The sequence below is a fragment of the Phoxinus phoxinus genome (genome assembly GCF_949152265.1).
Source record: "Phoxinus phoxinus genome assembly, chromosome: 19".
NCBI classification, from domain to species: domain Eukaryota; kingdom Metazoa; phylum Chordata; class Actinopteri; order Cypriniformes; family Leuciscidae; genus Phoxinus; species Phoxinus phoxinus.
This window is the reverse complement of record NC_136894.1, coordinates 28,300,076-28,314,812: the sequence shown is the minus strand read 5'-3', so window position 1 is coordinate 28,314,812 and position 14,737 is coordinate 28,300,076.

The window sequence follows — 14,737 nt, the reverse complement described above, 5'->3', positions numbered from 1 at the left end:
CACACACCCTGATCAGTTTCCCACTATGTATCCGCCTGACATTTGAGCCTACACTTGTTGTATTACCTTACAAACCCAAACCTGTACGCTTCTGCTTTCTCATTGTAAAAACGCTCCATTGTAGGAACAATAGCCTATGAAATGATGTCTGAATCGCAGCAGGTCACGTGAGGGGCCCAGAGAACACCACACCAAAGCACTGGAAAGGCAAACACCTGACACATGATCAGAGCTGGGATAGGAAGGACTTCTGGAAATCCCAGCTTCTCTAAATGGCCGAAGGGTGTGTTTCATTTCAAGAAGGATTCATTCAACTCCATGAGCATTGTGGGACTTAAAAGCATCACTAGCTGCTTGTACACAAACCTACCAGCCACAGAAATGAATTAACTGTCAATGAGTATCAGTTACAATCATTTAGTTTGTACACATGAAGAACTATAAAAAGTTAATAAAACTAAGATTATAAAGTAAAGTATAAATAATTATAAAGTAATGAATTGCCTGTATAATGTATTCATCGTTCTACTTTAATGGCACACAGAGTAATTTCGTCTTGGTTAAGTTGGGGGTGTAAATTACCATAACAAACAACCATGTTATTTGCATATCACAAAAACACTCTCCCATGCGGTTCATTCAGCCTTGAATTTAATGAGATTTGCTGCAAGACGAAATAAATAAATAAACATCATACTTTTTATATTGATATTCAAATGTGTCTTCACGACATAATGTAATGGGTTATGGAAAATTCCATGTAATAAAATTACTTATTTTTTACCCTATCCAGCAGATGGCGCTGTGAACTCACATTGTACAGATTGACCCAGTAGTTTTCCAGTGTCCTAAAGCTCAGTATCTGAGTGCATTAGGCCTACAGTTAGACATAAAGCGTCTGTCTGTCTATCTATCTATCTATCTATCTATCTATCTATCTATCTATCTATCTATCTATCTATCTATCTATCTATCTATCTATCTATCTATCTATCTATCTATCTATCTATCTATCTATCTATCTGTGTAGTAATGTACATATTTGTGTTAGATTTGTCTTGAGCATTGTGCTCTCTCTTGTGTGTGTGTGTGTGTGTGTGTGTGTGTGTGTGTGTGTGTGTGTGCGTGCGTGCGTGCGTGCGTGCGTGTGTGTGTGTGTGTGTGTGTGTGTGTGTGTGTGTGTGTGTGTGTGTGTGTGTGTGAATCTCTAAAAAGATTTTCGCAGCCGCTGCATCTAAATCTGTAAGTGTGCGTCAGTTGTAGTTGTTAGTGTGTAACCGAATCTAAGGGAGTGACATGGCTGGAAGCGTGTTATAAAAATCTATTCATACTTCTTATTTTCTGGATTCTCTCACTGTTTGTTTTTTTCTGCTCTTTCTCTCTCTCTCTTCAGGTGACTCATGTCTTGGGCAGCTCATCTGAATCACAGCTGTCAGAGAGTTACACGATTCACTGGAATGATCAAGTCCCAGCCTGAGTCACAACCACAGACCCCACTGAACAAACACAACATGACACCAGGGCCTATTCATCACCATAAAGCACCCTTTTCATCATCGTTTTTTTCTGGCTGGTGTTGGTATATTGTCAAACACAGGGGGGCTCAGCAAATGTCCAAATGGGGGGTGGATCTTTTTTTTTTTTAAATGAAAATATTATTATTACTATTTATGATAAAAGTTAAAATATTATATATTATAACATACATTTAAATGTATATTATAATTATTAACATATTCAAATATTTGGTAAAACTTTATTTTAAGGCGACGAAGGTACTACATGTACTTAGCCTATAGTAGATAAACAGTAAATCATACATTATTACAAGTAACTACACTGTAAAACGATATTTTATTATCACAATTTTTTTTGTCAAAACAACCTAGATAAATAATGTAATTCAGTTTCTGTTGATTAAGTCAAACTCCATTGCATTAATTCAAATTTGTTATTTCAGTGACCTCAATATTTTAAGGCAACCAGGTAACTAACGTGTAGCTCGAAACCAAAACGGTTACACTTTATTTTACAGTCCCAGTTGTACATAATTAGGCTATAAGGTACTAACCCTGAACCAAGCCCTAAACCTAACCTTAACCCATGTAGTTACCTTATTGTACCCATACTGTAAGTGCACTGTAAGTACACGAAAGTGCATGTCCTATAAAATAAAGTGCAACCTGGACACGTAATGCAGTTAAGAAAGACCGGAACTACTTTAGCCGTGCGTTTCCCTGAAAATAATTGGACGCCTTAGAATGTTCGAACAGCCAATCAGATTCAAGCACTCAACAGCCCCGTAGTATAATGAATACGCTATACTTCACTCTGAAAGATGCAGTGCATCAGGTTACAGTTATTTGATTTGATAATTGCACTATATCGTGACTTTTGTGCACAAACACCTTTGTCACTTACTTCTGGAGAACATAAAAGGAGAATTTTTAAAGAATATCCTGGTGGTCAAGCTTCAAAATGAAAAAAAAAAAGAAGCGCTTTAGATGTTGTCCATGCGTTTTTTAGACGTTTTTCAGCATGAACATCTTATGTTTACTAAAAATCTTCGCTGTAGTTCTCAACTCAAACCTGATGCAGAGAGCCTAAAGGTACCATATTAGATTTGTGAAATGGCTCCTTATTTGTAGGATACCTTTATAGTGCGTTCAGTGTTTGACAGACCGATTGCACCCATCAAAAACCTTTCGTTATCCATGCACACGAGACTTCAAAGCGATCCCTCTTGAGTTCTCTTGCAAAGAGAGAAAATTCTAAAGTTCATTCAGAAAAGTTCAAACAGAAAACGGCTTTGTTGCTGCGTTACTCACTACAAGGCGTTTCACATGAAACTCTCCTAAGGTTGTTTAACAAATACAAGCTACTGATGTGGAACTTTAAAGCTTGGTTTGACCTGGTCGCCAATCAGTAAGATCATTCCAGATGAAATTGGTTGTACAGACACCTGCGGGAGACCTGCCCATACCTGCCTGAGACTAAAACGTGTCCCTAAGGCTACGGAAACCAAATCCTGGGTCATTCAGCCTGATTTTTCACGGATTACTCGTTTACACTTAAACCTGCTCTGATCTTAATAAAGGGACTTTCTTTTTCAACATTATGAGACGTATCAAATCACGGTTTCAAAATAAGCAAGACATGTTGTTGCTGTTTGTGGTTTGTAACTAAGTTATTCATTCAGACAGTAGCTATGTTTCCATCCACACGTTTTTATCCGAATTAAGTGATATCGAATGAAAAATGCCTTATGGAAACAGTAAAATTCGATTGAATTTCATGAATATCGACTCAAATGAAATGCGTTTGGTCTCATTGGATTTTATCTTGATCGTTATACGGCTTATGCGATAAACGCTGATGGAAACTTTATTTGCCTATATAAATAATGAATTGCATTTTGTCTAGCAAAACTTTGTTCGCAAATGTTGGCTTGAATGTTGTGAGATTCAGGCCATGTCCACACGGACACGGGTATTTTTATAACCGGAGTTTTTCCTCCTGCGTTTTTGAAAAAATCTCCGTCTACATGAAAACGCAAAAACACGCTATCAAGCGCCGTCAAGACCAATCCACACCAGCAGGCGGCGATATAACCCTAACCGTGAAGCCACGTTGGCCAATCAGAAGCCGTCAGCGGCGCACAATCTGACGTCAAACACAGCGGATAACGGCGACACTTTGACGTCGCAAGGCAAAAACTCCGGTTTTACTGTCTACACGACAACACTGCAACCGGCGTTTCTGAAAATCCTCACCCTGGCAGGGGTTTTCAAAAATGTTCGGTTTTAGTGACCTGATACTGCGTTTCCGTGTGGACGAACGGGCGAACCGCGTAAAAAAAGTCACGGTTATAAAAATACCCGTGTTCGTGTGGACAAGGCCTCAGTGCGAAAATGAATGGAAACACCTTAAAATGTCTCAAATCAATTTGATATACCAATTTGATCGCAAAACAGCATGTGACGTCATTACGCACAGGTTTTTATTCGCTTTAAAGCAGTTGGATGGAAACACACTTTCACCAGCTTTATTCCCATGAGTTTTTTTTTACCGAACTTCAGATAATTCGATTGACAAGTGGATGGAAACTTAGCTAGTGTAAACTACTATTCAAATGTTTGAGTTTTTGAAGGCTACAGTTTTTTAAAAGAAGTCTGCCAAGACTGCAAATACAGTAAAAACAGTAATATTATTGCACTTCAAAATAACGGATTTCTATTTGAATATATTGTAAAATGTAATGTATTCCTGTGATCAAAGCTGAATTTTCAGCACCCTTCCTGTCACATGAATCTTCAGAAATCTTTCTAATATGATGATTTGCTGCTCAAAAAAAGAAAACCTCTTACTGACCTTACTTTTTAACTGTAGTGTAAAGTTTGAAGCACATTGTTGTAACAAAACACAATTCTGCCTTAATTATAGTTCGCTGTCATTGAATCTTGTAATTACGCAAGTCATAAAGAAACTGAATGACTACGGCTTCTTTGTTAGCGACAATGATCTGTCCATTTGAAAAAGAGTCCGTGACATCAAACAGACCTCCTGTCAATCAAAATCAGACTCCATGGGAACTGGTGGTCTAGGATCCGCTCCAGGCAAGTTAAAAAAGGAGACGTAACTCCAGTTTTTGTTCATGGTTCCGAGAATACGGCATTAATTAGAGTGACACATAGGGTTTGAGCAAGGCCTATCATATTCTTGTCACAACGTGAAGGTGTAAGTCCTCCTGGCTTTGATAAAACAGCCCCTGAGGGTGTGGATTTAAACAGAATTCCCCTCATTCAATCAGACATGAGTAAGATGCGCAGGCGGTGGATGCCATCATCAAGGGATGATGCAAACATCCAGTTTTCATTTAATCTCAATTTTGTTGGATTTTATAGGTTTTGTCACCTTATCCAGCATTACATAGCCTACACATAATAGCAGGATGGTAAGAAATGATCTGTACATATGAGATAAGTCTCAAAGACCTGTACTAAACATCAAAGCTCTATCTGGGGATTCCTGCCTTTGATGCATTTGACAATTAAATACTAAATACAGACATCTACTTTAATCGCAGCTAAAACACATTTAAAATGAGACTTTAACTAGGTCTTTGCTATATTTTGTAAAAAAAACACAAAAAAAATCCATCTTTCGATATAATGAACAAAATAAGCCCATGCAATTTACATATGAGCCCTGAGACGATGGAAAAACACATGGAGAGACGCAGCTTTCGTTTCTGCTGTTTCTGAGAGCCACAAGACCAGCCGAACACAGTGAGTGTGTGTTAGAAATTAGGATTGACGAGAGAACATTGTGCTTGGTATGTTTTTTCATCTTTAAACCAAACTTGGGTCTCCAGCCGACAAAGTTTAAATCCCGTCTGGCTAGAGAGCTTCCCATGATGTTTACACATTAGTTCAGTAGACGGAGAGTAGACGGAGAGTAGACGTCTTTTTGTGGCTATTCGACCACATGAGCGTTTACACTACGAAAGCAATCCGGTCGAATGTGTTTTCGACTACCTCTGGAAGTGGTCGAAAGTAGACAAGCTCAAAACGTTTTAGACCCCGTTTACACCAACACGATCTCATGAAAGTGCGTATGCTATCTATACCACGAATGTTATTTCTCGTGCCATTTATACGGCAATTTTTTTTTTTGCGTGCATACGCACTGAAAACCCTTGGGTAGGATTAGGGGTGGGGAGTGCATGCGTATTACAAGCCATAAAGTGCGTATCATATGCACGCGAAAACTGCGTATCATATGCACGCAAAAAATAGTTTTGCCGTAGAAATGGCACGAGAAATAACGTTCGTGGTATAGATACGCACTTTCATGAAATCGGGCTCGTTTCCACCTGGCTTGGCGTCGTCCACTTGTGATCCTTTCGACCACAAAACGTTCTTAATACAGTGTAAACCAGGCCAAAGTTTAATATTTAAGATTAGGGATTTCTTCAAATGGCCAACATTAAGTATGAGCTGTAATAGTGATGCTTGACTTCTGAAACACAGACGAGTGTCCTTCAGATGAAGGTTCTCCAGTCAGCAGCTGTGATGTCGAGGGACATGATCATACAGGAACAACACGCCTGACTGAAACACTGTCAGCTCAGGTTCTGCTCATCTCAGTTGAGATAAAGAGTGAAGAATTTTAAAGGCGGGTTTCCAAGAGATTTGTGCAAACAAAGTTGATCTGACTGTTGACTGGAGGGTGAAATTGGGGTGCATTCGTTTCATATAGGAAGAACAGAACCCGTTCGCCCTCAGAGTAATGACAGATGTCCAGCCAGAATCACACATCAGCATCATATAGTGTGTGTGTGTTTCACGTGTACTCGCTTCATGAGATCAGAACGTGGTTCTGCTGAAATTGAACAAACCACTGATGGTTTAACCCACAAAAAGAGGCTGTGAAACTTTCCACAAGACCAATATGCAAAGTCATTACACATATCACACTCCAGGACCAGGAGTGTGTAACCTTTTAAGAAACTCAGGAGTTTCCCTTTCATAGCTCATGATAATAAATGGAGTCTTGAAGTTAATTTAAAGGGTTTGTTCACCCTAAAATGAAAATTAAGTCATAATTTACTCACCCTGGTGTTGTTCTAATGCATTATGTCATTATTTATTTTTTCGGACCACAAAAGGTGAATTTAAAAGGATACTTCACCTCTGTAAAGATGAATGTGTATTTAAAATGGGTCATTTATGTAGTAGCCTTTTAATTTGCAGCCTTCTAGACTGAGAAAAGCCAGAAAATTTATTTGTGGCTCATGTGGATGAAAGACAACAACTCCCAGAAATTCAATTAATTATTTTATGAAAATCCTAACCTTGGCATTTGGTCTCCTGTGAGGAATTAAGATTAATAAAAACACAAAAATGAAATACAATCCAAGTTATCGCATTCACATCTGTCAACTTTCTTTCTGACTGGATACCAGGATGGGTAAATGATGACTTAATTCTCACTTTATGATGAACTATCCCTTTAAAGTATCAGGAGAAATAAAAATAGACAAATCAGACATTTGTTGACATACATAAAGAGTTCAAAGCTATAACATGAATGTGGACCTATTGACTGAGAAATATTTAAATTCATATTGAGATCTTGACTTTTGATAACAGGTATCTTGGAAACCATCAGCACGGTTTGAGATGCTGTTGACATCTTTTCTGAAACCAGAGCAAGCGCGTAAATGAATACCTTTCAGGTATCACATGGAATCAGTGGTCATCCGCAGCGCAGATGATTTTACATGCTGTGTGTTCGTGGTTATTACTTGCGTGATTGAGGACTCGAGGTCAGTGGTATCTTAGTGGTTCAGGCTTTGGGATGATGTCATGAATGATTTGATGGGTTTGATCCCAGATCACACTTCTCTTGTGATCTAAAAACACTTATCCTCGGGTTTCTGTTGAGGTTGCAGTGTAGTGTATGTTCCTCACATGTCTGCAACAAAACAAAACAAAAACAACAAAAAACACAAAGAACTGACTCTCATATTGAGATCACATGCCAGAATGATCTATTCATTATGAGTCACAGTCACAATTTCTTTGTTTTACATTGTATTGCATCACACCCTTATAACTGAATTGATTCTAACTTAGGGAAATTATCAAGAAACAGAACGGACAATTTAAGGGCAGTCATTCTTCAACTATCTGGTTAATTATAAATTTAGTTTGTGTAATGTTGCTGTTTGAGCATAAACAACATCTGTAAAGTTACAATGCTCAAAGTTCAAAGCAAAGGGAGATATTTGCTTTTAAAGAAATTGTTTTTTAAGGACTACAATAAACGGCTGGTAGGGACTACAAGACATTCCTTCTGGGTTAGTGACATCACCAACCCTAAAATTTACATAAACCCCGCCCCCCAGGAATGCGATTTATAGATTATCATGACAGAATATGCTAATCAATGACTATGGGGTTATTATTGTTGCAATATTCCAAATAAATAGATTAATATTCACAAATAAATGTAAAGAGATTCACAAAAATGTATCGAATGCACAAATGAATAGATTAAGATCCACAAATAAATGTAAAGAGTTTCACAAAAAATTATAAAATTCACAAATAAATAAAATGAGATTTGCAAATAAATAAAATATTTACAAATGTTTTCTTATTTTACAAACACAACTCTGCCTGGCATTTATTTGTGAATCGGTTCCTGTGCATTTGTAAATCGCTGCACACATTTGTGAATCGGTTCCTGTGCATTTGTAAATCGCTGCACACATTTGTGAATCGGTTCCTGTGCATTTGTGAATCCCCTCACGCATTTGTGGATTTTGAAACACTTCTAGCGCAGACGTGCAGAGAAATCCACAAATAGGTGGACTCCACCCACCGCCTACTCAAGCCAATCAGATAACGGCCACATCGAGCTGGCCAATCGTAGCACGTTATCGCTTCAACCAATCACGTTTGGCTTTACACTCGGGGCGGGAAGTGGGAACTGACTGATTCTTGCATCAATGAAAGGAGCACTGGAGCGCAGTAGTAGCGCTGAACTGTGTGTGGTAAAAACACTCTGTTTTCAAAAGATTGTTGGAGTTTAAGGCCTCTATATTTCCATCAGGATACACTCAGGGAATTATGATAATCAGAGATCCCGAGCATCATGAACAGTCTCTACACCGGCAAGAGGCGCGTCACAGCGCGTCAAAAGCAAATAGGCAGTGTCTGTTCACTGCTGCCGCTGCAGTTTCAAATCATGTAAAACTAGCTACTTCACGCAATTAGGACATATGTTTTTGCACATTCGCGACGCTTTGCCTGCAGTGTAGATAGCTGGCCAACCGTAGCACGTTATCGCTTCAACCAATCACGTTTGGCTTTACACTGGGCGATCTTGTTCTGAAATATCTGCTCATTTATCATTCATCTGTATGCATTTGCTCAAATAGGAAGTGTACGCGCAAAGGCCCATAAAATTGCAACAGCAAAATATGTTTAAAGTTTGGATTTTGTTCGAATTACACCATTAGACTGATGGTCAAGCCAAGCCACAATTTTTATGAGCCTTGAAAAAAGCCAGAGAAACAGCACTTCACATCTCTATTATGGGAACATCGCGTTATGGACGCGTCACGTTATTCAAGATAGAACAGAAAAGCATCAAGTAGCTGACTAATGAATAACTGGGTTCAACCCATAAATAGCTACACTATTTAAACTCTGATACACGGAGTTTTTCATTTGCATTGCAATATTTTTATTCGTCCAGTACACTATCACGAAATATGATTTAAGTAACCAGCACTAGTCAATAAGCAGGCTACGATCAGAGCCGTTAAGAGCACGATTATGCAGATAAAGCTAAGCAGACGTCACATAGGGAATGTGTGTTAACATTTCAAACATGCTAGTTTTACATGATTTGAAACTGCAGCGGCAGCAGTGAACAGACACTGCCTATTTGCTTTTGACGCGCTGTGACGCGCCTCTTGCCGGTGTAGAGACTGTTCATGATGCTCGGGATCTCTGATTATCATAATTCCCTGAGTGTATCCTGATGGAAATATAGAGGCCTTAAACTCCAACAATCTTTTGAAAACAGAGTGTTTTTACCACACACAGTTCAGCGCTACTACTGCGCTCCAGTGCTCCTTTCATTGATGCAAGAATCAGTCAGTTCCCACTTCCCGCCCCGAGTGTAAAGCCAAACGTGATTGGTTGAAGCGATAACGTGCTACGATTGGCCAGCTCGATGTGGCCGTTATCTGATTGGCTTGAGTAGGCGGTGGGTGGAGTCCACCTATTTGTGGATTTCTCTGCACGTCTGCGCTAGAAGTGTTTCCAAATCCACAAATGCGTGAGGGGATTCACAAATGCACAGGAACCGATTCACAAATGTGTGCAGCGATTTACAAATGCACAGGAACTGATTCACAAATAAATGCCAGGCAGAGTTGTGTTTGTAAAATAAGAAAACATTTGTAAATATTTAATTTATTTGCAAATCTCATTTTATTTATTTGTGAATTTTATAATTTTTTGTGAAACTCTTTACATTTATTTGTGGATCTTAATCTATTCATTTGTGCATTCGATACATTTTTGTGAATCTCTTTACATTTATTTGTGAATATTAATCTATTTATTTGGAATATTGCAACAATAATAACCCCATAAATGACTAGATGGTAACTACACATAAGCTACATAAAATTCACCAACTAACCATTCAGAAATGTCCTGTTGCTTCTACATGTTGTCACTTCTTCTTGAGTCTCTCCATCATTGTCCGACTCCGGTTTGAACATAAAAGGCTAAAAGTTTTTGACATTTTCAGTGCATGTGTGTGTGAGGTAAAAGGACACGAGCTCTTGAAGCTCCGCCCCCTGTGCCGGGAGCAGCAGCTCATTTGCATTTAAAGGGACAGGCACAATAACGGTGCGTTTTTGCTCACCCTCAAAAAGTGACAACTTTAACATGCTATATAAAAATATCTGTGTGGTATTTTGAGCTAAAACTTCACATACATACTCTGGGGACATCAGAGACTTATTTTACATCTTGTGAAAGTGGCATTATACCACCCCTTTAAAATTGAAGCCTCCAGTCTTATTGGTTTGTGTTTTGCAATATCCAGGAGTCAGAGTGCACAGGAAACATGGACGTTTACAAGAAACCAAGCTGTGATATTTGGCACTTCTGATGAAGAGCTGGGTTAATTATTGAAGACAATGAATCTATGCAAGATATTGAAACGTTTGATGTGCCTTGTAGCAACAGTAAACCAGGCTTTCACAGTCATGTCTGGCTTTAAGGCACTGACATGTTTGAGATTACATTGCATTGGGAATTGTGGCAAATCTATTGATGTCAATAAGGGTCACAAGGACAAGAGTTCACAAGGAAAAAGTGCAAGAGTTTGCCAAAGTGTTGCTGTCATGTAATCAAAAGTTGCAAAAATGTCAACGTTTGCTGCACAACAATCTGGCACATGCATCTGTTGACCAATGAGAATTTCAGACTGACACGGTCTTTTGTTGCATTGTATTTCCCCCGATTTCAAACTGACAAAATTCATCTTTCAAAGTCCTTTCTCTTAAAAAGCGCCGTCAAAAGTTTTCATCATATAAAGAGCAAAATCTGATGTCTTGATGTCTGAGTGGATTGACAAACTAATGTGGACTGGAATTGTAAACCAAATTGTCAAAAAAAAAAAATTACTACACCACTGTTTAAAAGTCTGTACGATTTTTTTATGTTTTTGTTTTTGAGTTTAAAGTCTCTTCTGCTCACCAAGGCTGCATTTGGATCAAAAATACAGTAAAAACAGTCATATTGTGAAATATTATTACAATTTAAAATAAGTGTTTTCTATGGTAATATATTTTTTAGGGATGGGCAACGATTAATCGTGATTAATCGCATCCAAAATAAAAGTTTGTGTTTAAATAATATATGTGTGTGTACTGTGTATAATTATTTTGTATACAGAAATGCACACAAATGGGTGTATATATTTAAGAAAAATGTGTTATTTATATATAAAATATTAATATTTATATATAATATAAGTTATGTATAAATATATACATGCAAATAGTTCTTAAATATAGATATGCATATGTGTGTATTTATGTATACAAAATAATTATACACAGTACAAATATATTATTTAAACACAAACTTTTATTTTGGATGCGATTAATTGTTGCCCATCCCTATAATTTATTCCTATGATCAAATCTGAATTTTCAGCATCATTACTCCAGTCTTCAGTGTCACATGATCATTCAGAAATCATTATAATATGATGAATTGCAGCTCAAGAAACATTTATTATTATTATAAATGTTGAAAACAGTTGTGCTGCTTCATATAAAGTACAGCATTTACTTAAAATAATACATATCTTTAGTATCACTTTTGATCAATTGAATGCATCCTTGCTGAATAAAAGTATTAAATAAAAAACGTACCAACCGCAAACTTTTGAATGGTATATCATGCAGTGTTTTACAAAAGCAACAAGCTATCAGAGGTAAGTCTATGTTGTGAACTTAAATATGCATTACAATAAATATCATGAGCACATGAACCTCACGATCCTTCTCTGAATAAAACATATCAGTCAAGCGGACCCTTTCAGACGGCGTAAAAAGGTGTAACACATTTCTGCTGGGACACAAACAAGGTCAATCGGTCTGGATTTCCTTATCAGTCTGTGTCTCTCACCCCTGCTGTGCTTATGGCTTGATGACTTCCTCACAACTCTCTCCTAGACCAGACAATGACCAGTCTAGTGCTTCTATCTGACAGATTCTTATCAGCACACCTCAGGACAAACCCAGCACTTCCTGCGAATAAAACCCGGCAGAAGAGACATTCCCTCAGGCTGGGTCCTGTGCTGTCTACCTGTAGCATGAACTCAATATCTTGTTTTTTAGATCACTGTATGCAGCATGATGTCACGTTTAGTGAACACGTCTGCTCGTATACTCACATGCGGGTTTCCCTCAGCAAACCAACACACAATGACTGGACACCTGTGAAAACACTTCAGGCAAACATGTTCAGAAGACGCAAAGACATAACTCTAACCTTCTTATCTCAAACCAGTTATTTTTCTAAGATAGCTGATATCGGCACTCATTCGAGGGGAAGATTTTTAGTGAAGAACAAAAACGTTTTCAGTCTGCTCCTCACATGCTTCAGAGGACTTGAAACATTTTATAGACTACTTTTATGGTTTCTGTATTTCTATAAGCCTAAATTTCGGAGAATTGAGGCATGTTTGAGCTGAAAATAATGACATATTGAATGACTCACATTGCAGGGCTATTCCAGCTCACTTTGAGGTTTGTGATTAAGACTGAAGCAGTGTTATTTTAACATTGATATTCTATTTTAGTTTTATAACCTTTTTTTTTTTATAACAATTATTTTATGGTTTTAGTTAACTATAGTAACCCTGCTCTGAAGTGTGGTCTAAGTGCCATACACTGTAAAAAAACATTTACCTTTGTCAAACCAACTTATAATTAATGCTTCAGATAACATCATATTTTGAGTTTCTATTAATTAAACCAATCTCCTTATTTTCATTAACTCACTTTTTTTAATTGCAATGAACTCAAAATTTTAAGACACACTTTTTTTAAGTCAATGGATGGTTTAGTGAATTCGCCCCAGAATTTTGTGAAATGTTTTGTTTCTGAAGAACACAGCCATAAATATCATGTTCATTTATTCCATCTATTAAATTTACTCCATCTATGAAACAACTCTGTTTTATAAAAGTTACTTTTTGTAAAAACTCTAAGCCATGGTACACCCACAGCCGGCCTGTTAATTCTTTGAAACCATCATTACTGGATATAAAGCTCAATCTGCTTTGAGCTTGTATCTTTTTCAGTTCTGTTTGTTTATAGCTCAGCAAACTAAAGACACACCTCCGCACCTGCACACTGTACACAATGCTTCTATTCATAACTCATGAAACAGAGATGCCCCTTTCTTCACGTCCAGTGCAAGGGTTCAAATAATAGCATTGATTTATTATTTTTTACATAGATTTTTTTTTTTTAAATGTTACTGTAATACAAATGTTATAATTTCAAGTTCTACAGTATTCTCTATCTTTATTAAAGCTCTGTTTACAATTTTTGTATGATGGTTGGCCATTCAAAAAGGTCATTGTCATAATGCCAGAATGATTTCTGAAGTAATCATGCTGGAAATTCAGCTTTGCATAAAAGGAATAAATGACATATTATTATTTTACAGTAAAATAGAAAAGTTATTTTAAATGTTAATAATATGCCACTAATATTTTGTTAATAATATAACGCAGCCTTGGCGAGCATAAGAGTGTTTCAGTTTAAATCTCTCTCTGTGTGTGTGTGTGTGTGTGTGTGTGTGTGTGTGTGTGTGTGTGTGTGTGTGTGTGTGTGTGTGTGTGTGTGTGTGTGTGTGTGTGTGTGTGTGTGTGTGTGTGTGTCAGTTTCTCACTGAAAAAACAACAACAAAAGTCGTTTGGTTATTCAACATCTCGTCTACGGCTAATGTAACAATCCATCTGTGCCACATGCTAAATGTTCCGGTAAACACAATTATTCCACGCCTGAGAAAAACAAGGCTCAGTCTGGGCGCTCACACTGACGTCACCGGCTAGAAAAAGCGCTCCAGTATCTGCATGGCTGGAAATTACAGGCTGCAGCGACCAACACTCAAACTGGCAGGGTCTAAAGAATGAAGCTCTTTTGTGGCAGGGCTTGGCATGACGGATGAGGGCAAGATTCCTCTTTTCCTTTGTGCTCCAGAAGTGCAAGGCAGGAATGAAACTTTTTGTGTCCGGCATAGAGGTGCACAGAAGCGTGCTATGTTAGTGCACGACAGTCATGCTGGAGTCTCCATATATCTGTCACGGCCACTAACTCAAACAATCCGGATCTGATTTCAGCTCCCTATGAAGTCGTCTTTAAACCATGAACGGTTTACTCTACCGAGACGAGTCGTAATGTAGTGCTGGTGATTTACAGTACTCGTGATTTTCTATTATAGTGTTTTTCACAATATATTCTTTCATATATACTTGATCTTAAAAGGACAGTAGCTGTTTGATTCATCACTTTTAGAAAAAAAAGTTCAATGGAGATCTATATATTTTCTGTTTGAGCGTGAAAAATGACTACAAAGTTACACAGCACAAAGGCCCTCCCTCCAATTATTCTCTCAGT